The sequence below is a fragment of the Arvicanthis niloticus genome, chromosome 25, assembly GCF_011762505.2.
Source record: "Arvicanthis niloticus isolate mArvNil1 chromosome 25, mArvNil1.pat.X, whole genome shotgun sequence".
Taxonomy (NCBI): domain Eukaryota; kingdom Metazoa; phylum Chordata; class Mammalia; order Rodentia; family Muridae; genus Arvicanthis; species Arvicanthis niloticus.
The window spans coordinates 15,980,621-16,007,192 of NC_133433.1; the positions used below are offsets into that span (position 1 = coordinate 15,980,621).

The 26,572-nt window shown below is 38.3% G+C and overlaps 1 long non-coding RNA gene across 2 annotated transcripts in view; it reads right to left on the reverse strand.

Annotated features, from left to right (window-relative positions):
• LOC143438502 (uncharacterized) overlaps positions 1 to 26,572 on the reverse strand; it is a 157,925-nt gene that overhangs the window by 84,487 nt on the left and 46,866 nt on the right. For both annotated transcript variants that reach the window (XR_013107293.1, XR_013107292.1), the window contains one exon: positions 17,272 to 17,369. This is a non-coding gene — a long non-coding RNA (uncharacterized LOC143438502). The remainder of the gene's footprint in view (positions 1 to 17,271; positions 17,370 to 26,572) is intronic.

Below are 26,572 nucleotides of genomic sequence, written 5' to 3' on the forward strand. Positions count from 1 at the left end.
CACCCTTAAGTCACATACCTTTAAGTCTCACACACCCAAGGGAAAATCCTGGGTATCTAAAGCAAGATGTTATCAGAGTGTGCTCAGCTGTTGTAGGCTAATGTAATCAAGTCTCTTTTCAGGGTATATGGCTCAAGATGGCTACAAGGATGATAGCTGCCTTCTGTTGGCTCCCCACAATGGAATTTCATTTATTTATGAAAAAATGAAGTTTATAGGAAAATGTGTGTAACTTGAAAATATTATTTTAAATGAGGTAACCCAGACTCAGAAAGGCAAATATCATGTTTTTGTTCATATGCAGATTCTCATTAGCTGTGTAAGCTACTATTAAATATGTGTATCCAGGCAGGAGAAAATAGAAGCAAAGGCCAGGAAACCAAAAAATGGCCCTGTGGTTGGAAACAGGAGCTCTAAGTGGGTGGGTAGAGATGGAACAAAATGAAAGGTGGCAACACAGGGAACAAAGGGGAGGGTGGGGAGGAGAAAGAAAGTAGAGGGAGGAGAGGGAAGGGGAGCGAGGGGACGGATGGGAGATGAGAAGAAGAGGGGAGGGAAATAGGTATGAAAATCCCCTGCAAAAACATCTTACTGTGTAGCAGCAGATTTCCCCCCAAACCTGCAAGTTGGGAGGAGCTAAGGAAGGAGGAGTAAGGAGAGGAAGAAAAGAAGGAAGAAGAGGAGCTAAAAAGGAGAGGGATATAGGAGCTGTGGATGACCAAGTATTTAACGAGAGCAGTCATGGGTAACAACTTATATCTAGGTTAGTTAATTGTTTAACACTTCCAATTGTGTGAGCATCTTGCTTATTGAGCATTACCAAATATATAAAGACTTTGGATAATATTAAGCATTAAAGTCTAATTTCTACCAGGTTCCACTTGGATGGCGGGATCGTCTGGCCTCAGCCCAACCTTGTGGAGACAACATGGAAGATTGGCAGAGCCATCTCCTTCACTGGTGTATTGTTGGTGGCAGGGCTGGTATCTCTGTCTGCCTGAGCCAGCAGCCTGAGCTAAGCTCATGGCCACAGGCCTTGTCTAGTCGGAAGATGGTGGCTCATTAAGAACAAGCATGCATGAACACGTGCTTTATTCTGCAAATAACCTTAGTTATCCTTCAGAACTGACTTCATCTCTCTTACCACTCTCACTCTCTGAGAACCATCTATCCTATGCCCTGTCCACTTGTCCCCTGGTTCACCTGTGACAACTCTCAGCAGCATCTACCACAACAAATTTTGTTCATTTCTCTCACCTGCCCATCTCTCCTAGATTGCTATCTCTTTGAAAGAGAAGCCATATCTTGTTTTCATCTTTGTACAGTCTTTGTATATCTGGTGCATAACAGTGTCTGGAATAAGAAGGTTCCTAAATATGTATTGAGAGGTGTGACTTATCACACATTTTCATCCTGAAAGCTACATAAGGATCCTAGTGACCCAAACAATTTCATCCCAGGTCTCTATGAAAAGGAACCAAGTCCTTCCCAACCACAGTTCCAACAATTCTATTTATGACTCCAACTGTGACTGATGTTCATATCGGTATCATTATCTTCCATCTGAACACTGTCTACTATTTCAGAACATTGTTGTTGAAGTTCATAACATCTGTAATATGTTCTGACGTTGTTCAGTGGCATCACCTTCTCCCTGGACATCCCACGATCATTTAACACCTTCCTCCTCACAAGTTCCTCTTATACTGTCACATTTACTTACTTATTGGTGAGGAACATAAGAAACATGGTGAACTAAGGAGATCAGAAGTCAGCATGTGGCAGTCAGTTCTCGCACTCCACATTATGCTAGAAATCAAACTCAGGTCATTAGTCATGGTGGCAAAGTTCTTACCAACTGAGTCATCTTGCCCACCTAAAGGCTGTGTGGTTTTCACTGGTCATTGTGAGTCTTGTCTTTTCCCCCTAGTTTTGGGGATAGAACACATGGCCTTGTGCTTGTCAGGCAAGAGCTCTACCACTGAGCTAAATCCTCAACCCCCATGTGTTTTTAATTAGTTGTTGATAGGATTGTGGATGTGAATCACTGAAGGAAGTGCAACTTAGGAGTTGCAACAACAATGAAGAAAAGGGAGTTTCCCTCCCAAACCATCAGTAACTGCCAATAGTTCCTTAACCAGGGCTGAACCCTCATGGGATGCTCAGAAATGGAATCTTTATCAAAGCAAATTAATGAGGGCAAAATCCTTATAACTGAAATCAGTGCTGTTGTACAAGAAGCCTAAGGGAAACTATTGTCCCTTTCTACCATGTGAGTATACATCTGGAAGCTGCCACCTGTGAGGAATGGTCTCTTACCAGAGTCAAAATCAGCCAGCAGCTTGATCACATAGAGTAATCTGAAAACTTCTTAGATGTTTTCCTTCACTTTAATCAACCAGCCCTGTAGGATTGTTTTCTCATAGTAATACAGCCCTACTTAAATGTCATTCTGATACTGGGTTATGGTGGTGAGTTAGACAGTCCTTGCTTATGTGTAACTTCAGTTAATCACTAAGCCTTTAGATTTATATTCAGGCCCTTTAGTGATAGAACAGCAGTCTGCCCTCTGGCCCTACCTCTCCATTCCTCTTTCTCCCTCTTCATGATCCTTTCTACTTCACTTCTGCTCATTCATCTTTCATGTCTTCTGTTCACACTCCTCTGCTCTCATATGCAGGCAGTTTATTCTTTCTCAGAAAACGATGCCTTCACGGATGAATTTCCCCTGCCTAAGAGCTGTAGTTATTCCTATCCCCCCTTCACCATCTGGTCTACATATTCTTCAGACGCAATTTCAATGTCATCTCTTCTGAAGCTTTCCTAGTATGTTATCTTTCTTATTTCATGTTTTCAGAGGACTCTATCATGTTTCTATTACAGAATTTAGCATACTGCACTAGACTGTGATTTGAATATATGTGTGTCTGTCTTGGCTGATTTGACAGTAAATTTTTCCAGAAGAGACTTAATTTTCCTTGTGTATGCACAGGATAGAGAACACTTCATTACAGAGTTAAAACTTGGAAGTGATGATGAAACAAATGAATGAAAGGAGCAAGAAAGCAAAGTGTTTGTTTCATCTTTTCTTATTTCAAACTCAAATGAAAAAGGCAGACAGAGTAAATGGTAAATTTACTTCTTTTTAAATTTCTGGTTAGCATACAAAAAACCAGGTTTCATGATGACATTTTCAAACATATTCTTCATTATACTTACTCATCAACCCCTTCTACCCCCATTCCTGTCATCCCCTTTCCTTTGTCCATCACCTTACATGACTCAAAACGGTTCTCCACTCTACTTTCATGACACACATATTCCATTACCATCTATTGTTCTTCCTTCTCTCTTCAGACCCCTTCTCCCCACCCTACATAGTCCCTTATCTAGTTTCATGCCACCACATACACACACACATACAAACACATACACACATATACAGACACAGTCATGCACATATACACACATGCACTCATACACACATACACACACACACACACACACACACACACACACACTTAAATCTAGGTTCTACACCTGAAAGAAAATGGGACATATGTGTGGGTCTGACATACTTTCATAACATAATAGTCTCTGGTTGCATCCATTTTTTTTTTCAAATGTCTGAATTTCACTCTTTACAGATGAACACAACCCAGCTTTATTCGTGTATCATTGGTTTCCTATTCCATCTTTTTGTTTAGGGACATCTAGGTTCTATGTCTTGACTATTGTATAGTAGACCACCATAAATATATGACTTATCCTGTGTCATGGTCAAAACCCTTCAGGTGTATACCTAGGAATAGTATAGCTGGATCATATGGTAGTTCTTTATTTGATAATTTCTATCAGTTCATGGCATATCTGGATGTTAAAAACTTATTACATGCTACTTTGGAGTTTATCTTTACCAATTGTAATAATAACAGTGCATTTCTCTCCCTTATGCAATATAAAGCAATAAACTGAAAATGAAACCCACGTCTTTCAAGATGATAAGAGCCATCTGAATAGTGTCCCATTTCATTCGGTCAGTTTGACACAGAGCAGGATCATCTGTGAAGAAAGGCTTGAGCGAGAAATTTTCTAGATCAGACTAGCCTGTGGGCACATCTTAAAACATCTTCCTGACTATTAATTGATGCAAAAGGATCCACCCCACTGTGCACAGAGCCATCTTCAGGCACTTGGGCATGGGTTATATAAAGTATCTAGCTAAGCATGAGACTGCAAACAAACCAGCAAGCACCTTTCCTCCATGTTTTCTCCTGTATTCCTTTAACCATAAGTTAATTCCTGTCAAAGATAATACTGCCTTCAATAAAAAGAAGTCCTTCATTCAGGTTCCTGCAGTAAGCTTCTGCCCTGACTTTCCTCAATGACGAAGGGTGACCCAAAAATATATAGTGAAATACCTTCTTTCCTCCCCTAAGGTGAGTTTGGCCATTTTGTTTATCACAGCTAACAGACAAGAAACAGAACATATGAAGAAATATATTCTCGCCTTCCTTAGCGGCCCCTGGCCAAGCGGGTAAAAGAATTAAAGATGTTACTTTCTGTAATTCTTAGGTGCATCATCATCAAACTGAGCAGAATGGACCCTGGCCTTTTCCAATCTGATCCTCAATAACACTACCACCATACTGCCTAGAAGTGACAGAAATGCTACCAACACATAAGAATAAATACACGATTTATAGTTTGAGGAAACTTACCCAGGGATACCTTTGACACAGAGGCAAGATGACTGAAAAGAAAGAAATATGAACAGTGCTGAGGGATTCTGGCTGAAGAATATGATTGTTCCAAGTGTGCACAGGAAAAAATACAATGAGAGGCCCAAAGCTTTACAATGTCACACACACACACACAAAAAGTGTAACTCTTGCGAGGCTCCATTGAATGACACAGAAGGCAAATCATTTAAAAGGCTTGTTTTATCAGGGAAAATGATAAACAAATGTGTGTTTCTTTGCATAGTGTATCATAAAATATTGCATAGCATGTAGAAGAGATTTTTCTTTAAAGATGAAGGCACTTAGAGTGAGGGGTTTCAAAGGAGCCATTAATAATCATTCTCTATCCCTTTCTAATTGGCTTAATGAATAAGTATAAAATACTTAGATCAAAAATCATATCCATATTTGCCTAAAATACCATATATATATATATGTGTGTGTGTGTATATATATATATATATATACACACACACACACAATGCATTAATATATACTTGCATAAATGTGACTGTGCACGTGTGTGTGTGTGTGTGTGTGTGTGTGTGTGTGTACCCATGCACTGGGCCTGGGTTCTTTGTCTTCACTAATGCACAAGTAACTAAATGAAAGAAAGAACATTAGAAGTGAATCTATTCCATAGAGCCAAATATATTTGTCTATAATCTAAAGAATTTGCTGCACACCTAACCATTTCTGAATGGAATATTGCAACCTGCAAAAGCGCCCCATCTGGTTGGTTTGAGTCTTGGGCCTTCATCTCCTCGGTGTCATGTTCTGTTCTCCTGACAGCTGCTATGTTTTGCCACTCCGTTGGTTTCTAAGCTGTTCTGCCTGTGACTGTCTGTCTAAGACAAGGGGGGATGGAGAGAAGATGAAGGCAGTGGAGCAGAGCAGAGCAGCTGTCAGAAGAAGGCCTGTGGCTGTAGGAGGTGAGAAGTACCCTCTCGAGATGCAGAGAGTTCTGCCAGAATGGAATCAGAGCATACGCAAAAGGAGAAGGCAGAGGAATCAAGTCCACGTATGAGCTCACTCTCCTGACTGTGTTCTCATCAACCTTTCAATAGGGGATTTCCATTCTGATTTAGAGAAAAATTAGTTTTTGAAGACAGCAAGAGGAACAAAATGATTTACAAGTAGACATGTTTAATGTCTTCATTAAAATTAATAAATTTAAATTACAAACAAAAATGTTTTCTAAATAGGTGCTTTGTAATGACTAAAAGAGATTTGTTTAAGGTATTTGATGTCTGTTTCCACAAGGTCTACATACAAGCAACCTTCTATCCTTTGAAAACAGAATAATTTAGAGCAACATTAAAATAGCTGACTGAGGTAAAGTTATTCATATCAAATATGCTCAAAGCATATAATAAAATAATCTTTTAATATTATTATCAAAAGTGAAAGTGAAATATATGAATACATTTTTAAAAAATAGATCTCAATAGCAGACCCCAAACATTAATTCCACATTTTTCTTTTTTTTAGAGACTTCCCTTCCTCCAAACAAATGGTACCTTTTTATACCAAATTTGAAAAAAGAAAAAGATGGAAGCTACAGGAGATCATATATGCATGCTGTTAATCAGTTCCTTCCTGTTTTGAATAATATCATTTTGTTCAGTGATATTCAATGCGATTTTGTTCAATGCTATTTCAATTGGTGCCTAGCCCAGTCATAATCAGAGAGGCTTCCTTTGATTATGATTATTATTAGCAGCTGATAGTAGCGGAGGCAGAGACTTTCAGCCAAACATTAGGCAGAGATTGTGAGAACCCCACAGAAGAGGAGTAAGAATCATAGGAGCCAGAGGTGTCGAGGTTACCAGGAGAACACAGCCCACAGAATCAGGTAAGCAGGACTCATAAGGAGTTGTAGAAACTGGAACAGCAATCACAGACCCTCCATGGGTCTGTACTAGGTCTTTGGTGTGTGACTTGTGGTTGTTTAGCTTGGGGTTATTGAAAAACTCCTAACAGTGGGAGTTTAGGGTCTCTCTGATTTCAGCTTTTGGAACCCTTTCCTTCCTACTGGGTTGCCTTGTCCAGACTTGATATGAAGATTTGTGCCTAGTCTTATTGCATCTTGTCATACTGTGTCCAGCTGATATCCCTGGGAGGCCTGTCCTTTTCTGAAGGGAAATGGAGGAGCAGTAGATGTTGGGGAAATGGGGGTGGGGGTGAGTGAGAAGAATTCAGGAGAGGAGGCGGTGGTCAGGATGCATTGTATGAGAGAATAAATTTTAAAGAAGAAAGAAAATGTTATCCTCTAAATACATCATGTGCAATGTTCCCCAATGATCCAAAATGTCTCTGATACCCTGAGAGATACATTCGCCCACTCTCTTCTCTTCAGTCTTACCCTTCTACTGTGCCTCAGTACATGGGAACCTTCCTTTTATTTCCCTGTTGGCATGCCCTAATGTTCAACTAAAGATTAGAAGCTTACATGGAGTTCTCTCCCGATTGCTCATAGTGTCATACATGCTACATGCGCGGTGTACTCATTCCGTAAAGAAGTTTGAGCGTTCCTGCCAGACTTCATACCTCACCAGCAATGAAACCAGCATCCAGAACCTCACCCTACCAAACTGGATCACACAAAGCCTCCCAGATGTACTGGCACTTTGAACCATGGTGGCTTCTGCTGTATTGTTTTATACTTGTTTAATCATGGGAGGTATGCACACACATGTGCAGGGGGCCTCAGAAGCCAGAAGGAGGTGTCAGATTCCCTCAAACTGGAATTATATGTGATGGGGAGCTATACAATACAGGTGCTAGGAACAAAGCTCTAACCCTCTGTAAGAACACCAGGTGCCCTTAACTACTGAGTCATCTCTCCAGATACCAGGTTATATTTTTATAGTCAAGCCCTCTTTGTGTGTGCCCAAGTGTAGGAAGGGTGGGGCGGGGGATTACATACTTGTAAACCAGAGACAAGAGGACATCAAATGCGTTCCCTAAGGGTTAAAATCTTCTTCAGAGCAGTTTAGGGGTGTCATAAACCATTCTGCCCCTGCCCAATCTGATTCCTCTCCTTTGGGTTTCTCTCCTTCCTTTTATTTCTGTCCTCTGGTCCTCTCTTACTAACTCGAGAAAAGGTCAACCAAATAAAAAGTGAGAAGAGAAGATTTTTTTCTTTCTATCTAGCCAATAGATGTTAATTATTATAATAGGCTTCAATAGATAATAAAATGCAATCAACATATGTTCACAGTTAGCTTGTAAGGAATTTAAATTCCAAGTACTTTTAAAGGAACTCGAGAAGTTACTCCATGGTAGACTGTGTACCTAACATGAACAAGGTCCTTGGCACATCACTAGCACTACAAAATCAGTACAGGGAAGGTCAGTCTTTAAAATCAGTATTATTAGAGCTGATGACATAGCTCAGGAGAACAACCCTTCCTTCGCAGGTTTAATCCCCAAAACCAATAATTAAATAACTAAATTCCAGATGAGTTTTCAGTGAAAATTATTATTAATATGCATATTAGTTTCAAAAATATAGAAGGTACAATATTGAGAAAACTTTCCAAATTCTTCTAATCACACATTATATCTATCTTAAATTTACATATTAATTTTGACCTACACTATGTTCTAGTGAAGAAGATAAAGAAAAATAAAGCATGACTTTGATAAATGACCTATGCATTTTCTTAACTGCACATTAGTTACCTTTTAAAAGATTCACTTTCATGTCCTAATTCATCACAGGAAATTCCATTGATTTAGACCAAAAGTGAACTGGGCTTTCCTTTCATGAATTTAGTGTGTAACAAATGTATCTGTTTAGGTTTAAAATAACCACCAAGCAGAAAATTGAAGCAGCTCTATCAAAGCAGCAGAAGTAGGCTGATAAATTAGAAATGGAAGATGAGAAGAATTAATTGGTACTGAACATGAAAGGAAAATTTTAGTTCTTAAACTATGCTGTAATCTCTTCAACACTTTAATTAAACTCTCTCAAGGTTTAAAATCTTAAAATTCATTTTAAATGTAACCACTTGCCAACATGATTTACTCAAGATGTCAGTTTCCTACTCTCAAGAATTTAATTTGGAACTGACAGATTCGAGTCATCATCCCTCTGATGAGATTTTTAAAGCTGACTCTCGGGAAACTTCACTTTATAAAACAAATGGCCTTTTCCACTCCAGGTGTGAGTAAACTGGTAAAGCTATCGACATAAACAGCTTTGTATTGCTAGAGAAAAGTGAACAGGATCATGGTCTGTGGTTCAGGCCTTCCTCTCCAAAGATCAAAGGAGAAACTCCTGATTATAAACTATTGGAAACACTGGAACTCAGGAGCCACTCTCACAGCCAGGAGGGAATGTTAAAACCCGAAGCCTATCAACAATGGTATCGAAATGCAAATTGCAGTATATTCAGGAGTACTGTGACTTTATTCGATGAACATAACTATACACCAATCACATGTGAGTACACAGAACATGAACACAAAGTGCTGAGTAGATGAAACTCTCACTGTGTATACATTGCAAAAAGAACTAAAATAAACAACTGTTGGGTTAAGAACAAAAAACTTCCCTGATGAAACAGAGAATACCCACAAAGGTCTGATTAGCAGAAACCTCTAATGGACCTAAGAGAAAGAAGAATGGAAAAATTATCAGAGAGAGGTCTTCAAACCAATATTCCTTAATTTGGTAATGGATATGTGGATGATGGTATTATGTTTATTATTAAGCTGGGGATAAACTCACATATTTTGTATGAATATTTCAGGATAAAATTTTCATTTAAAAGTATCAACTTAACAAAAAAGCAGTATTTCATTTTTCCATTAATTAATTTATTTATTTGTCTTATAATCCCAATTGCAGCCTCCTCCCTCCCCCTCACAAAGTTCCATTCCCCAAACCCCTACTCTTCTCCTCTGAGAAGGGAGAGACCCCCACCCCCTCTAGGTACCAGACTACCCTGGCACATCCACATCGAGTCACTGCAGGACTCTCCCACTAAAGCCAGACAAGGCAGTCTAGTTAGGGAAACAGGATCCACAGGCAGACAGCAAAGTTAGGGACAGCCTCTCTCACAATATTTCATTTTTGTAAGAATTTAGTAGTATTGTGATTGACGTTAAATACTCGTAATCAAATAACCCATAAATTCTTAATACTATTATTTTCAGTTTACTGATAATATACTGACCAGTGTCGTTCTATATTAGTGAAATAAAAATTACAAAGGCAGATGAATAAAGCAAATCTATGACAGATCATTAGATGGACTCATGATCCCCAGTGTTCATACTGTATGAAATATCTTCCTTGTGAATGTGACAGAACCTGTGACCTTCTGGCCAATAAGGTTGAAAATGATGATGGAATGCAGATGATTGTATTACACATGCTGATATCTGTCTAGCAAGACAACTCTCTCCAGTGGACAAGCAACTTGTCATAGGATGAGTTCCTATGGAAATCGCCATGCAGCAAGGAGCCTGTAGCAGCCTCCTTTTGTTAGCTGGGAACCTCTGTGCAGCACTGCATAAACAGAGCTTAGTTTTGCTGACAACCCCATGAATGAGGTCTTGAGGTTACAACTGAAAAACATGACGTTTTCTTTTTAATAAGGATAAAGCAAGAAAATTTTATTACTTTGCCTACTAATGCAAAAATCAAATCTTTTAGATTAAATCAGAAAAGCAAATTTTTGGTAAATGGGGAAAAATGTTATACATTCATGAAACCCATAAACACTGGCCTATTATATGACCTAATTCCTGATGATGATGACGACGATGATGATTTCAAACTTTGTATACTATCGTTTAAAACAAGGAAATTGCCTTGAATTCAACCTGGAATTATAATGAACACTTCATAAAAATTTCCTTTCTCTTTAAACCTAGTTTTAAGGAAGGTTTTCTCATGACTAGACTATGTCAAGGGTCCCCAAAGATGTTAAACAGGATAATAATGACTGTCCTTGACTTGTATCTTACAGGTAATTAAATTTCAAAATGTCCCCTGTTATATTCATCATATGACTCAAAACTAGCACTTTGATACTCTTGTATTAATTTATGCCAAACTGAAAATTAAACGATTGCTCTATCCAATCTTTAGTATCAATTAAAGAATTATAAACATATATTCTTCCACATGAGGACATTCTATGAATGAATTAAAACTTTATTGATACTACTAGAAATGCATGTTCAGTGTAATTTTTCATTTGTAATAATGAAAATTAGTACTGCTTAACCATTTATCAGTAATAAAAAACAACCATTCAACAACCAATGCCCAGAAATGCAATCATAAACAAAGAGAAATAAATATCTGGTCATATTTCTCATACCATGATCAATGACTGACTGAATCAGAACCACAATGGTTTTAGTAACCAGAAGTTCACCCCATACCATCAAAAAATATCAGAAAATGATTGAAATCTTCACAAAACTTTCAATAATAACTCGAAAAATTCTCCACTCGAAAAACACAAGCTAGCTGAGTGTTTAGATTAAAAACAAAATTCATTTGTCTGATGTCTATAAAACACTCACGTTAGCATCTAACATTAGTATCACCTTAAAGTGAAAATAAAAAGTATTCAAATACATAGATGGGATAGATGCCAACTCAATGCACTGGATACGGGCAGTTAATTGAGTTAGTCAGCCCATCAGCTCTTCTCTACCCCAGTAGACACTGCCCTGGCTATCTCAGCCAATATTGTGGGGCAGATACGAGGTAGGGCCAGGGTCAGATCTCCCTGAATCACAGCCTTGGGCTGATTACCTGCCTCTCACTACCAGGACCCCAGCTCAGCACTGTACCTCAGGCTGAAGTCCAGACTAGGAACATCTGCATGGTCCTTGGTCATAACATAGGACTGAGTTATCAACACAGACGTCAGCTGCCATAGGGTCAAGGACCCAGACATGGCTCATTGCAGTAGTCTGAGCCCAAATGGACCCATGGCCTCAGGTGGCAGGGCAGGCCACTCAAATCAGCATGTCTCCCCTAGGCAGCATGACCCTCAGATATCCACATGCTTTCCAGTATCAACCTAGCCCACAAAACATCCACTTGGTCTCTGGTGGTAGATAACTCAGCACAGGCATCAAGACCAACCCCAGTTGCAACAAGACCATGGACACAAACATGGCCCTTGGTGTCAGGAGGAACTTACCATGGCCTCTTCATACCTCCCTGTTCCTTACTGCCATAAAGTCTCTAATTCTACTTTCTCTACAATGGATGAACACTTTGGCTTCACTTTCTCTTCCATCTCTCCACAATGTATTCTTGTCTTTCCCATCTCTCTAGCACCCATTCAAATAACAGTGATTCCAGCATGTGTGGATGTCTTTCTTTCAGGATCAGTGTGGCCAGGGCACATGGGTAACTTTCTTCCAGCTGCCACAGGCCTGGCTGGCCTGGAGAAGGTGTTGGTGTTTTTATTCTGGCCATTCTCAACTGTAGGTGATTTTAATACCTAACTTTCACCAGAAGATAGGCCATCTGGACAGAGAGAGAGAGAGAGACAGACAGACAGACAGACAGACAGACAGACAAAGAGAGATCAATCTCAAAATGAAATGGCATCTAATAGCAAATAGTCCTCACAGATATTTGCATAATATCCTACCCAAATGTCAACAAATATTTTTACTACTCAGTAGAACATGGAAGCATCTCTAAAACAGACCTCACATGCTAGGACACAATGAAAATCTTATTTTTTTTCTTTTTCTTATTTTTTTTATTTTTATTTATTCTTCTCACATATATTATACCCCAACTGTAGGGTTTTTTTCTCCCTCCTCTCTCCCAAGTCTCTTCCTCCTAGCTCCCCTTTCCCCAAGTTCCATATTTGCACATTCACTTCCCCTCAGAAAGGAGCAGACCTTCAAGGGACATCAACCAACTATGGACTAAAAAGCTACATTATACTCTCACATCAAGTCTGGACGAGGCAACCTGGTAGGAGGAAAAGGGTCCCAAAGGCAGGGGAAAGAGCCAGAGAAAGCCCCTGTTCCCACTGTTAGGAAACCCACACAACCATAACAAATATACAGAGGACCTAACTCAAAAGAATACAAGCTCCCTTATCTCTGTAAGTCCACTTGAGTCCCAGTTAGTTGATTCTGTGGACCATGTTCTTGTGGGGTCCTTGATCCCTCTGGCTCCTTCAATCCTTCCTCTTCATCCTCCACAGGACTCACTAAGGTCTACCTAATATTTGTCTGTAGGACTCTACATCTGCTCCCAGGAGTTGCTGGATGAAGTCTCTGTATTATCTTTGATTGTGGGGCCCCATTTCAGCTCTGGTTTGGGCCTTGTGGACAAACCCAAGTCTGGCTTGAGTTTCTGCAGCCTTGTGGGAGAGCCTCAGCCTAGCTTGACTTTTGAGACCTATCTCAGTCATTTCCGTACCAAGATGACTCAACAAGACCCGTTTGGCCCTTACTCTGCCCCACTGTTGCTAATGTAGAGCTTTGCCATTGGCCCTGTCAGTCACCCCATACCTTCTGTCACCTTTCCCTACCCCCTACATCATCTCACCCCACCAAAACTCCTCCTCCTTAGGCTGATACATTAAAGTTGAGTTCCTGCTTCGACAAGACTCCTGGCCTGGTATTTTTTCTTTTGGGCCATTGACATTTGCCATCCTGCTCAGCCCCAGAAAGAAACCCAGCGGGACTGGGACCTCTCTCCTCTCGCCAAGGAGAGGACATTTGGTGATGATTATGCTAAGCTCCAGTCCTAGCACATCATGCAGGCATGACAAACTGTAGGTCAGAGGTTTTATGGCTAGATTAGTGTCCCACTTCAGGCCTTGCCTGGTTCCAGAGTATGGCTCTATGTCCGCCATTACTAGGAGTCTTCACTACTGGTCACTCTTGTTGGTTCCATGAAGTTTCCATTGCACTAGGTTTCCACATCATGCTCAAAATGCCCCTGCCCCCCCCCCCCCTTACAGTGTCTATGCCAATATTCTCCCTCTATGCCTCACTCCCACTTGATCCCTCCTGTTCCCATCCACATCTTCCCCCAGGTCACCCACAAAATCCATTCTATTTCCCATTCCCAGGAAGATACATGCATACACACACACACACACACACACACACAAGCACTCATTACTTAGCCTCTCTGGGTCTGTGGATTGTAGCATGATTATCATTTATTTACAGTAAATATCCACTTATAAGGGAGTCATATAACTGTGTCTTCAGTTAGACCAATTCCCAAATTTCTGAGAAACAGTCATGTTGATTTCTGAAGTGGCTGTACAAATTTGCACTCCTATCCATAATGAGGGAGTGCTTCTCTTGCATCCTTGCAAATATGAGCTTTGTTTTTTTTTTTTATCTTAGCCATTCTGATAGACATAAGATGAAATCTCTGAGTCATTTTGAGTTGCATCTCCCTGATGAACATTTGTTTCTCTGCCATTAGAGATTCTCCTGTTGAAATTTCTGTTTAGATCTGTTACGTACCCCATTTTTCAATTGGATTATTTGGTTTTTATATATCTAGTTTCTTGAGTTTTATATATATGATATTAGACTTCTATCAGATGTGGAGTTAGTGAAAACCTTGTTCTATCGACAGTGTCCTTTGCCTTACAAAAGGTTTTTTAGTTTCATTAGGTCCCATTTATTAATTGCTGATTTTAGTGCCTGTGCTCCTTGTGTTCAGTTCAGAAAATTGTCTTCAGTGCCAATGTGTTGAAGGCCATTGCCCACTTTTTCTTCTATAAGACTCTGTTTCTGGCTTTATGTTGAGGTCTTCAATCCACTTGGACTTGAGTTTTGTGCAGGGTGATAGATAAGAATCTATTTGCATTCCTCTACATTCCAAAATCCAGTTAAACCAGCACCATTTGAAAGAGTTTACTATCTTCTGATACCTTCTTCAATTTCTTTCTTCAAATACTAAAGTTGTTGTCATTCATTCAAGTCTTTCACTTGCTTGGTTAGAGTTACCTCAAGAGATCTTTTTGTTGTTGTTGTTGTTATTTGTGGCTATTGTGGAAGGTGTTTCACTGATTTCATTCTCATCTTCCTTGTCATTTGTGTGTAGGAAGGCTACTGATCTTATTTTTAGTTAATCTTGTATGAAGACACTTTGCTGAAGGTGTTTGTCAGCTGTAGGAGTTCTCTGGTAGGATTTTTGGGATTCTTTATGTATATTATCATATTATCTGTGAATAACAATAGTTTGACTTCTTTCTTTTCAATTTGTATCCCCTCCATCTCCCTCAGTTGTCTTATTGTTCTCATAAAAAGTTGGAGTACTATATTGAATAGGTATAGAGAGAGTGGACAAGCCTTGTCTTTTTCTGATTTAAGTGGAAATGCTTTGGGTTTCTCACATTTAATTTGATGTTGAACATAGGTTTGTTGTATACTGTCTTTATTATATTTAAGTATGTGTCTTGTATCCCTGGTCTCTCCAAGATTTTTATCATAAAAAGATGTTGGATTTTGTCAAAGGCATTTTAGAATCTACTGATATGATCATGTGTATCTTTATTTTTCATTTTGATTACATGATGAATTACAATGACAGATTTTTGTATGTTGAACCATTCCTGCATCTCTGAAACAAAGCCTAGTTGATAATAGTATATGATATTTTTATGTGTTCTTTCATTCAGTTTGTAAGTATTTTACTAAATTTTTTGCATCTATGTTCATTTGGAAAAATGGTCTTTAACCCTCTTTTTTGGACAAATCTTTGTGTGGTTTGAATATGAGGTTGACTATGGCCTCATGAAATGAATTTGTAAAATAATTTGAAAAGTATTGGAATTAGCCCTTCTTTAAACATCTGGTAGAATTCTGACCTGAAACCATCTTTCCCAGGGTTTATTCTTGGTTGAGAGACTATTCATGACTATGTTGGTTTCCTTAGGGATTATAGGTCTCCTTATGTTGTTTATCGGATCTTGATTTAACTTTTTTAAGTGCTATCAAGAAAATGCTCCATTTCTTTTAGATTTTCCAATTTGGCAGAGTATAGACTTTTGAAATAAAACCTAATGATTCTTTCAATTTTGTTGGTCTCTATTGCTTTTGTTTCCGATTTTGTTAATTTGTTTTCATTGATGTAATTAAGCACCTTCTGTAGGGTTATATTTGTGGATAGATATTGCTTAAATTTGACCTTATCATTAAATATCTTATTTTCTCCATCTATGGTGAATGACAGCTTTACAAGGTATAGTACTCTGGGCTAGCCCATGTGATCTCAGAATCTGAAGCACATCTTTCAGGCCCTTCTGGTTTTTAGAGTCTCCATTAAGAAATTGAGGATAATTCAAGTAGGCCTGATTTTTTATGTTTCTTAGTCTTTTTCTCTTGCAGCTTTTAATATTCTTTCTTAATTATGTGTGTTTATCCCTTTGATTATTCTGTGGCAAGGGTACTTTGTTTTCTGGTCTAATTCATTTGATATTCTGTAAACTTCTTGTTCCTTTATAGCATGTTCTTTCAGTTAAGAAAATTTTCTACCGCTGTTTTGTTTAAAATATTTCTTGGGCAACTTCTACTTCTTCTATTCCTACTATTTTTAGGTTTGGTTTTTTTTTTTTCATTGTGTCTAGATTTCCTGTATGCTTTATGTCAGAATTTTTTTAGATTTAACATTTTCTTTGACTTATGTATCTATTTCTTCTATTGTGTCTTCAATACATGAGATTCTCTCTTCCATCTCTTGTATTTTGTTGGTGATGCCTGTATCTGAAGTTTCTGTTTGCTTACCTAGATTTTTTATTCCAAGAATTCCCTCAGTTTATGCTTTTTTTATCCACCTTATGATGCAAAACCCATTTTGCAAAAACCAAAAGATCTCCACATCTTTAGTTTCAGCCATCCCAGCATTTCCCAAAATATAAGTTCAGTGTCTCTGCTGAGCCCCAAAAAAACCATTGAGCTGTGAAGCCCTACAAAACACATAAACTTTTTAAAAACTTAATTGCCTCAATATAGAATTACATAAAGTAAAGATTCCTATTCTAATAGAAAATGAGAAAAAAAAGAAAAGTTCGATGAGCCTAAAGCATGACAAAATAATTTAACAGAAAAAACACTAAATCATATATCTCCATGTTCAGTATCTGGGAAGCATGATACAAAGTGAGAATGGGAGCCTTGGAAAGCTTTGCTCCTAGGGGCTTTCTCACTGCAAATCACAGGGCATCCCTCTTTAAGAGGGTTATCTCCGATGACTACCAGGGCCTTCAGTTTCAGATGCTCCACTTTTATCTTCCTAGGCTCTACACTGCCTCTTTCACTTTACCCTCACAGCTCTGTGATCTACCCTCTCAAGGACTACCGGCAAGGATCCTTACCTTGCAGTTCATTGCCTGACCTCCTAGACGTCCCTTTGAAATCTCATTGGAAGCTTCCTTGACTCTACAACTCATAAATGCATTCTGCAGACTCAGCATCATAAATACAACACCAACACCAAAATCTTCTACACATTAAAGAACAGCTGGTCCCACTTGGAGCATAGCTGAAGACTTACCTCTTGTGTCTGGGTGGCTAAACCAGGGAAACATTTCCCAAGGCATTCCTGAACAGCCTTCAACATGGGGACCATTGGAAAATAGATAGAAATTATACCTAAACAGGTAAAGGGCAAAGAGACAAAACTGGAGTCATACATCAAAAAATTATACAGTGAGGAAACACATGTGCTTCAAAGAGTCACTATACATGATATCCCAAGAGAGCTGCGACTTGGACAGTAGGATGTTGAGAGACAACAACAATGGGTAGTAATATTCAAGTACAATAACATGTAAGGCTAAGGAAAGCAAGCTTCTCTCTTTCCCTCAGCTTCTTTACTACTCTAACACTCAGAGAGCTACAGTGTAAGAACTTAGAAAAAAGTAAAAGGGAAGATTCAAATAGTGTTCCACAGAACGTATTGATGAAGACACCTGAGAACTTATCAGAAACACAGGTTCTCCAGCTCTTCTACAGCCCCATATTAGAACCTTTTGAAATAGAACCTGTTTTATATTTTTTTTAATAAATCTCTTCTCTGAAGTGATTCTGAAACAGAAAGTTTTAAGAGCCACCAGTGTGCAATTTCAGAAATCTTAAACTGTCTTAGATGAACCTAATAGTTACAAGTGACTTAAAAACTACAGGATCTGTCTGGGACATCAATAAATGATATAAAATGGAGATTAGAATGTCATTTATGCAATTGCTTTAGAAAAATAAAGCCTTTCATAATTTACCCAATAATTATTAAGCAGGTACATTAACAATAATTACTTTTAAGACTCTATATTTGTATATGTCCATTATTTGACAAGTTAGAATAATATTTTAGTCTTTTTATACAACTAGAAATATAAACAATCCCAGCATTTTGTCGACAAACTACTCAAATACTTTCCCCTCAAAATCCTGTGTCTACATACTAAATTCTTCCAAGATATATAAGTGGGAGTTACTTTTACAACCCAGCCATGGATCGACTCAATGTCACAATAGATTCCTCTGAATAATACAAGCAATTTTATCTGGAAGATCTGTAGAATGGTTCAAAGCATGTGCTGTTGTTTATTTATGTATAATCTAAGTTGTTTCTTTACTTTGAAGTTTATTGTTTTAATTACAGACATATTCTAGGCAATACTTTTTATTGATTTGTTTCTAGAGTTGTTACCTAAGTGTATTTCTTTTATATTTGTCAAAATGCCTCATCTACAGTAGTTCATAACAGGTTATGCAAGAGTCATGAAATTTATGCATTAATTTTTCTTTTGTAGGATATGAAGAATTGAATCTAAGTTCTTACACATACAACACAATCACTCAGCCACTGAGCTGTGCCTCTAGCTTATGCATATGGTTTAAGTCCCAAACCTAGAATAATTTTTAAAGAAAAATGGGCTTTTTAGTAATTATAGAAATTAAATTTTTAAAAAAATACACACAAGTCCTTTACAATTGTTCCTGGTATACCTACTCTGAGTATTCTTCTAACACATGAGTTTGGGAAGAAGCTGTTATTATTATTGTTGTTGTTGTTGTTAGTGTTGTTGTTATTATTATTATTATTATTATTATTATTATTATTCACTTTACATCCCACTCATAGCCCCACTCCTGGTCACCTCCTCTCACAATCCCTCCCTGAACCCTTTCTCCTTCTCCTCTGTACAGTTTCAAATTTGTTAAAATAAACTGCAGCCTGGGCAGTTTCTAGTAATATAGTATTCTTATATAAATTAATAAACTTCTTTCTGAGCACATGCTTTAACTTCACAGTCTCACAGATAAAATGACTGAGCCCAGCTTACAAATGGAGAAGGCAACTTCTATTCTGAGTAAAAAACAGTGCTGCTCTACTTCCAACTAAGATCTGAAGAAACAGGATGTGTTCCAGGCATCCCTTGGAACATACAATATGAAGTATTGAGGATCCAAAGGCCATACCAGCCTTCAAGACAATGTGCAAATAGGAGTGGGGGAAAATTCAACTTCATTTAAAGATAATCTGAGGGTGGCCAGGGAGGCGGCCACTAGAAAGCGAGGAAATACCTCACTCCTTCCTTGACCACATCACAACCACAAAGACATCTCCCCATAATGGTTCAAGACTGCCCAACATGGAGAAGATAAAGCTACCAAACTTCCTATCACTGTTTTAAATAATTCTACTTACTGTGAAGATAAAACTCTTCAAAATACAAGGCACGTTCTGTTTTGTGCATTTTGTGAACTGTGCATTTTTTTTTTTTTTAGGAGACTCATTAAAGCCACAGAGGCACAAGAAACAGTAGCATGATGATATGCATGTTTTCTAAGTCTTAAAAATAGCTGTAATGACCCAAAATGACAACCTCTGGGTTTCAAAACTTCAATTCTTAGGAAGATTTAAGGGAAGGTTGCTACATAACAGGAGCAAATTTGCACTGCAGGAAAAAAAAGAGAGAGAAAGACTCTGGAACTGACATTTTGGACAGACACATTGCTCCTCCTCCCAGGAAGCCGCCTTAGTCAGTCTTCCTCAGCACAGCTGGCTTGCTCCCTCCTATATGTTGCAACACTGACATCCAGTGGCTCTTTCATTAAAGTGCATTTTCTGGGGGAAAAAAAACCAAAATGTTTCCTGTCCCTAACATTCCTGAAGCTCGTGTCTCCCAACACTTTCATAATTGTATGAAAAGGATAGAGTGAACAAAAGAGCTTGTGTGTTACAAACACTTCATGCCTCACCCTGTTTCTTCATGACATATACTTCTATGATGTTGAATTTCAACACATACACTTAACCTGGAAGCAAAGTCACACACAGCAGGAAGTTACTGGAGTCACCATTTATGTAGAAACAATTAGATTTTCTCGTAAGTCATTTTCTTTTTTAAATGTTTTGTGTGTGTGTGTGTGTGTGTGTGTGTGTGTGTGTGTATGCCTTTTTAAGTGTGCACGATGTGTATGTGGGTGCCGTGGGAGGCCAGAAGAGGTTTGAATCTTCCAGAGAAGAGATCTGTCAGTTGGGAACTATCAAGTGTGGTGTTCAAAATCAATCCCCAACTCCTCTGCAAAGGCAGAAAGTGCCCTTAATTACTGATCCATCTCTCCAGCCACTATAAATCACTTTGTTAATAACTCACTGTTAAAATTTGAAGCATATAAATGTGTGATCTGTTATTTATTGTTTTCTTTTCAACTTAAGTCTCCAATATACATGTAGATGGTTCTAGACTTTAGATTCCACACAGTAGTACTGTTTGTATTTAAAATTAAAAAGGAAAAACATTTAGTGGGGGTTCTTAGGCAATAAAGAAAGAGAACAGTTTGCTGGGTACAGTTAGTTTGACACTAACTAATGACAGCTGGCATTCTGAAAGCACCTATCCTTTGTTTCTTGCAGCATGCACATTTTAAGTGTGAACATTTGCCTTGGGAAGAAATTTCATTGCATGGTGCTTTTTCCTGTTCAACAAATTAACATTCAAACACACACTTCTGTATTGGCCCTCACTCAAATCATGGCTGTGCATATGATATTGTTCGAGGCTATACCACTGTCAGATTTCATTTTTAAAACGGTTGTATCAAAATCATAGTAAATCAGAAGAATGTGGTCCCAAGAAAGAGTGTCTCATGTCAAACAGATGAACATGTAACATAATCATGTGTGGTGCCTTTCCAATGTTGATGAAACCAAGATCTTATAGAATATCCAAGTTTTGCCACCTGGCATCGATACAGAGCATACGGAAAGGGAAAGAAAGACTACAAAAACATTATGGCCATCTTGAATTACTATTGTAAAACAAGTCAGCTGTTTCTGCTCTAGCTCTTCAGAAATCACCCTTGCTTGTGTAAAACTTGGCTCACAGCCCCAATCCACGCCCCTCAGGCCAAGCCCTGTTCCTTTTGTACTTCCCCCAATTCCTGCCACAGATGGTCTTGCAGGACTGACATTTATTATCAAGCACCATCACATGGGTCTCTGTAGAGTCTCTCTCCTCTGCACCTGCCTCTCTTCATTCTTCTTCAGCTGCATAAGAATGTGTTACATACAGGTGGAGGCTCTCTCTCACAATCCTGCCACCCAGTCAAAAGCAAGCACTTAATGACTTAAAGTTTCATATTCTCACTTTCTCAGAAGGGCTCAACCACCTTCTTCACTCCTCCCTTCCACACCACCTCCTAACCACCATGCGTTCTCCCGTAAACGGCTGCACAGAGTAACTTACTGAAACAAGGGCTAAGTCTTCAAATGGAGAATTCTATCAACAAAAGATTCTTCCTCTTACATACCTATGATGTAACTAAAATACTCCTAGAGTATATTTCGAGACATGTTGCTGTGACAAATATGTACAAGTTGTCTTTCTCAAATAAAAGAAATACATTTACTTACACTGGGCTGCCTGCCAGGAATTAAACTTTACCTCTTCAATGGCAAGGGATGCTCTGTGTAGTAAGAGTCACTCTAGAGCAGGACTTTTGAGTTTTAACACATCTCCATCTGCATGGTTACAGAGGTGGCAGCATATGTTGGCATAGATAGCATGAGAGACAAGGGCAGGAAGTCAGGGTATGTGTACAAAGCCTACTCTCTGAATGTGAATATAAATTTTCATTAATTTTGTATTCCAGTAATTAGTAAAAAAAAAAAATAATGTGGGTAAATGATAAAAGTTCACCTTGCCAATGCTGCCAGTAACTGTTGATGAATATAAATATTCTTTTGTGGATTAATTTATTTATTTGCTTTACATCACGGTGCTTGTATTCCTCCCAGTCCCCTCTTACGTAGTCCCTACCCCATTTCTCCCTTCCTCTTCTCCTCTGAGAGGGTGGAGGAACCCTGAGTATCCTCAGTCCTTGGCACATCAAGTCTCTGCAGGGCTAGGTGCATCCTCTTTCACTGAGACCAGACAAACCAGCCCAGTTAGGGGAATGATATCTATAGGCAGGCAACAGATTTATTGACGGCCCCTGTTCTAGTTGTTGGAGGACCCCTGTGAAGACTGAACAACCCATCTGCTACCTACATGCAGGGAGCCTAGGTCCAGCCTGAATTGAATCCATAAATTGCTTTTGGTAGGATAGCTGTTTTTACTATATTAATCCTACCGATCCATGAACATAGGAGATCTTCCATCTTCTTCAAATTTTTTTCAGAGACTTGAAGTTCTTGTACAGGTTCTTCACTTACTTGGTTAGAGTTACACCAAGACATTTTACATTATTTGTGGCTTATTGTAAACGGTTTTGTTTCCTTGATTGCTTTCTCAGCCTGGTTGTTGTTTGTATAAAGGAAGGCTGTTTTTGTTTTGTTTTGTTTTGTTTTGTTTTGTTTTACTTAATTTTATATCCAGCCACTTTAGTGAAAGTGTTTATCATCTGTAGGAGTTCCCTGGACACATACATGAATGAGAGAGAGAGAGAGAGAGAGAGAGAGAGAGAGAGAGAGAGAGAGAGAGAGAGAGAGACAGAGAGAGAGGATCCATATCATCTGACAATAGTGATACTTTGACTTGGAGAGAATGGACAGTGTTGTCTTGTTCTTGATTTTAGTGGAATTACTTTAAGTTTCTGTCCATTTAGTTTGATGTTGGCAATAGGCTTGCTGGGTATTGCCTTTACTGTTTGTATGGGCTTCTATCCCTGATCTTGCCAAGATTTTTAACATGAAAGGGTGTTGGAATTTGTCAAAGGGTTTTCCAGGATCTAATGAGATGCTCATGTGGGTGTTTTCCTTCAGTTTATTTGTATGGTTAATTCATATATGAATCCATATGTTGATGGATTTTCAAGTATTGAACCATCCCTTCATCCTTAGGAGGAAGTAAGTCTACTTGGTCATGGTGAATGATTTCTTTGATGTGTTCTTGGGTTCCGTTTGCAACTATTTTATTGAGTAATTTGTATCAATGTTCATAAGGGAAATTGATGTGAAATTATCTTTCTTTGTTGAGTCTTTGTGTGGTTTAGGTATCAGGGTGACTGTGGCTTCATAGAATGAGTTTAGCAATGATCTTTCTATATCTATTTTATGAAATAGTTTGAGGAGTATTGATATTAGCTCTTCTTTGAAAGTCTAGTAGAATTCTGTGTTAAAACATCTGGTCTGGCACTGGGGGTGGGGGTGGAAGACATTCAATGATTGTTTCTATTTCCTTATGAGTTATAGGACTATTTGAATGGTTTGCCTAATTGTGATTTAACTTTGATTAAAAATCATCTATTTCACTAAGATTTTCCAATTTTGTGGAGTACAGGCTTTTTGAAGACTTAATGATTTTGTTTAATTTCCTCAGTATCTGTTGTTATGTCTCTCTTTTAAGTTCTGACTTTGTTTATTGAAATACTGTCTCTCTGCCTGTTAGTTAGGCTAAGGATTTGTCTATCTTGTTGATTTTCTAAAGAATCAGCTCTTGGTTTTGTTGATTCTTTGTATTGTTCTGTTTCTAATTCATTGACTTGGAGCCTGAATTTGATTATTTCCTGCTATCTACACCTGGGTGTGTTTGCTTCTTTTTGTTCTGGAGCTTTCAAGGGTGCTGTTAAGTTGTTAGTATAAGATCTCTCATATTTCTTTATGAAGGCACTTAGTGCTATGAAATTTACTCTTAGCACTGCTTTCATTGTATCCCATAATTTTGGGTATGTTGTGCCTTCATTTTTCTTTGAACTGTAGAAACTCTGATTTCTTTTGTCATTTCTTCATTGGCCCAGTAGTCAATGAGTAGAGAGTTGTTCGGTTTCCATGTGTTTGAAGGCTTTCTCTTGTTTCTGTTGTTGTTTAAGTTCAATTTTAATCCATGGTGATATGAAAGATTAAAGATTATTTGAATCTTCTTGTATTTGTTGAGACTTATTTTGTGACTGAGTATATGCTCAATTTTGGAGAAGGTTCCATAATGTACTGAGAAGAAAGTGTATTCTTTTGTGTTTGGGTAAAATATTCTGTTCATATTTGTTAGGTCTATTTGATTCATAACATCAGTTAGTTTCATCATTGCTCTGTCTAGCTTCTATCTCAATGACCTCCCCATTGGTGAGAGTGTGATGTTGAACTCTCCCACTAATGATGTGTGAGGATCTATGTATGATTTAAGCTTTAGTAATGTTTTTATTACAAATGTGGGTATGCTTACACTTGGGGCATAAGGTTGTCATCTTGGTAGATTATTCCTCTGATGAGTATCAAGTGTCCTTCTGCATTTATTTTGTTTGAAAGTCTATTTTATTAGATATTAGAATGACTACGCCAGCTTGTTTCTTGGGTCTGCTTGCTTCAAAAACCTTTTTCCAGACCTTTACTCTGAGATAGTTCCTATCTTTGTTGGTGTATTTCTTGTATGCAGTAGAATGATGAATCCTGTATACTCATCAACTCTGTTAGTCTGTGTCTTTTTATTAGTGAATTGAGTCCATTGACATTGATGTTGAGAAATATTAATGACAAATAATTATTAGTGCCTGTTATTTTAATGCTGGTGGTATTAGTGTGTGTGTTTGTGTGTGTGTGTGTGTCTGTCTGTCTGTCTGTCTGTCTGTTTCTCTTCTTTTAGTTTTCTGTAAAATTATTTATTTCTTGTGTTTCTTGGGTGTAGTTTCTCTCTTGTGCTGCAGTTTTCTTCCTGGTATCTTCTGTAGGGTGGGATTAGTAGAAAAATACTATTTAAATTTAGTTTTGACATGGAATATCTTGGTTTCTCCATGTATGGTGATTGAGAGTTTTGATGCGTATAATTGGGGATGACATCTCTGGTCTCTTAGGATCTAAAAGACATCTGTCCAGGTCCTTCTGGCTTATAGAGTCTCTGTTCAGAAGTCAGGTGTAATTCTGATAGGTCTGCTTTTATGTTACTTGGCCTTTTTCCCTTTCAGATTTTAAATTTTTTGTTACATACATTTAGTGTTTTATTATGTGGCAGGAAGATTTTATTTTCTGGCCAAATCTATTTGGTGTTCTGTAAGTTTCTTGTACTTTATAGCCATCTCTTTCTTTGGGTTCAGAAAATTTTCTTCAATAATTTTTTGAAAATATTTTCTGGGCCTTTGATCATAAAGTCTTCTCCTTCTTCTATTTCTATTATTCTTAGATTTGGCCTTTCCATAGTGTCCCATACTTCATGCATAACTTACATTAGAAACATTTTAGATTTGGCATTTTCTTTGACTGATGTTGCAATTTTTTCTATCATACCTACCACACCTGAGATTCTCTCTTTCATCTCCAGTATTCTGTGGTGCTTGTGTCTATAGTTCCAGTTCTCTTTCCGAGGTTTTCTATCTCTAGGATTGCCTCTGTCTATATTTTCTTTATTCCTTCTATTTCCGTTTTCAAATCTTGAACAGTTTTATTCATTTCCTTTACCTGTTTTATTGTATTTTCCTGTATTTCTTTAAGGAATTCATTTATTTCTTCTTTAAAGGCCTCTATTATCTTCATAAGATGAGATTCAAGGTCACTGTTTTGCTCTTCAGGTCTGTTGGAATATCCATGGCTTGCTATAGCAAGACTGCTGGGTTCTGATGGTACCATATTACCCTGGCTTTTGTGGACTGTGTTTTTGCACTGGCTTTTAGCAATTTGGTTGTTGATATTGGGTCACCTGGTGGTTAGCAGGCCTCTCAGACTTCAAGTAGAGCCAGTAGTCCCTAAGGGCAGCAAGTGTCTGGTTTACCTGGGTGGCAGCAGGCCTCCAGGAAAGCAGGCAGAGTTGGTTTTCTGGGGTGGCCTCAGGCCTCCAGGGAGGCAGGCAAGATTATGGCCCAGGGAATAGAGTACAGATCTTGGATTTCATGTAGAGGTATAGACTGGAAGATGGAGTGCAGAGGGGATGAAGCAGAACTCCCAGCTCCTGAGCTTGAAGAAAGCCCAGCAGGCAGGGAACTGAGGCATGAGTATCTCACCTTTTTGTCCTGCATGTCAGTAGGCCTCCAGGGAAGCAGGCATAGCTGTAGCCCAAGGAGTGGAGTACAGATCCAGGATTCAATATAAATATTCTTTTTTTTTTTTTTTTTTTTTTTTTTTTTTGGTTTTGGTTTTTGGTTTTTTCAAGACAGGGTTTCTCTGTGTAGTTCTAGCTATCCTGGAACTCACTCTGTAGACCAGGCTGGCCTCGAACTCAAAAATCTGCCTGCCTCTGCCTCCCAAGTGCTGGGATTCAATATAAATATTCTTGAACAAAAAAAATACTATCTCCATTTTGTGTACCATTCCTATAGCAAAAATAGCAGACACAACACTATTTTCAATTTGTTTAATATGATTATCCTTTCTCCCATCACTTTCATAAGTTTAGACGAAAAGTCAACATATTAAAGCCTGG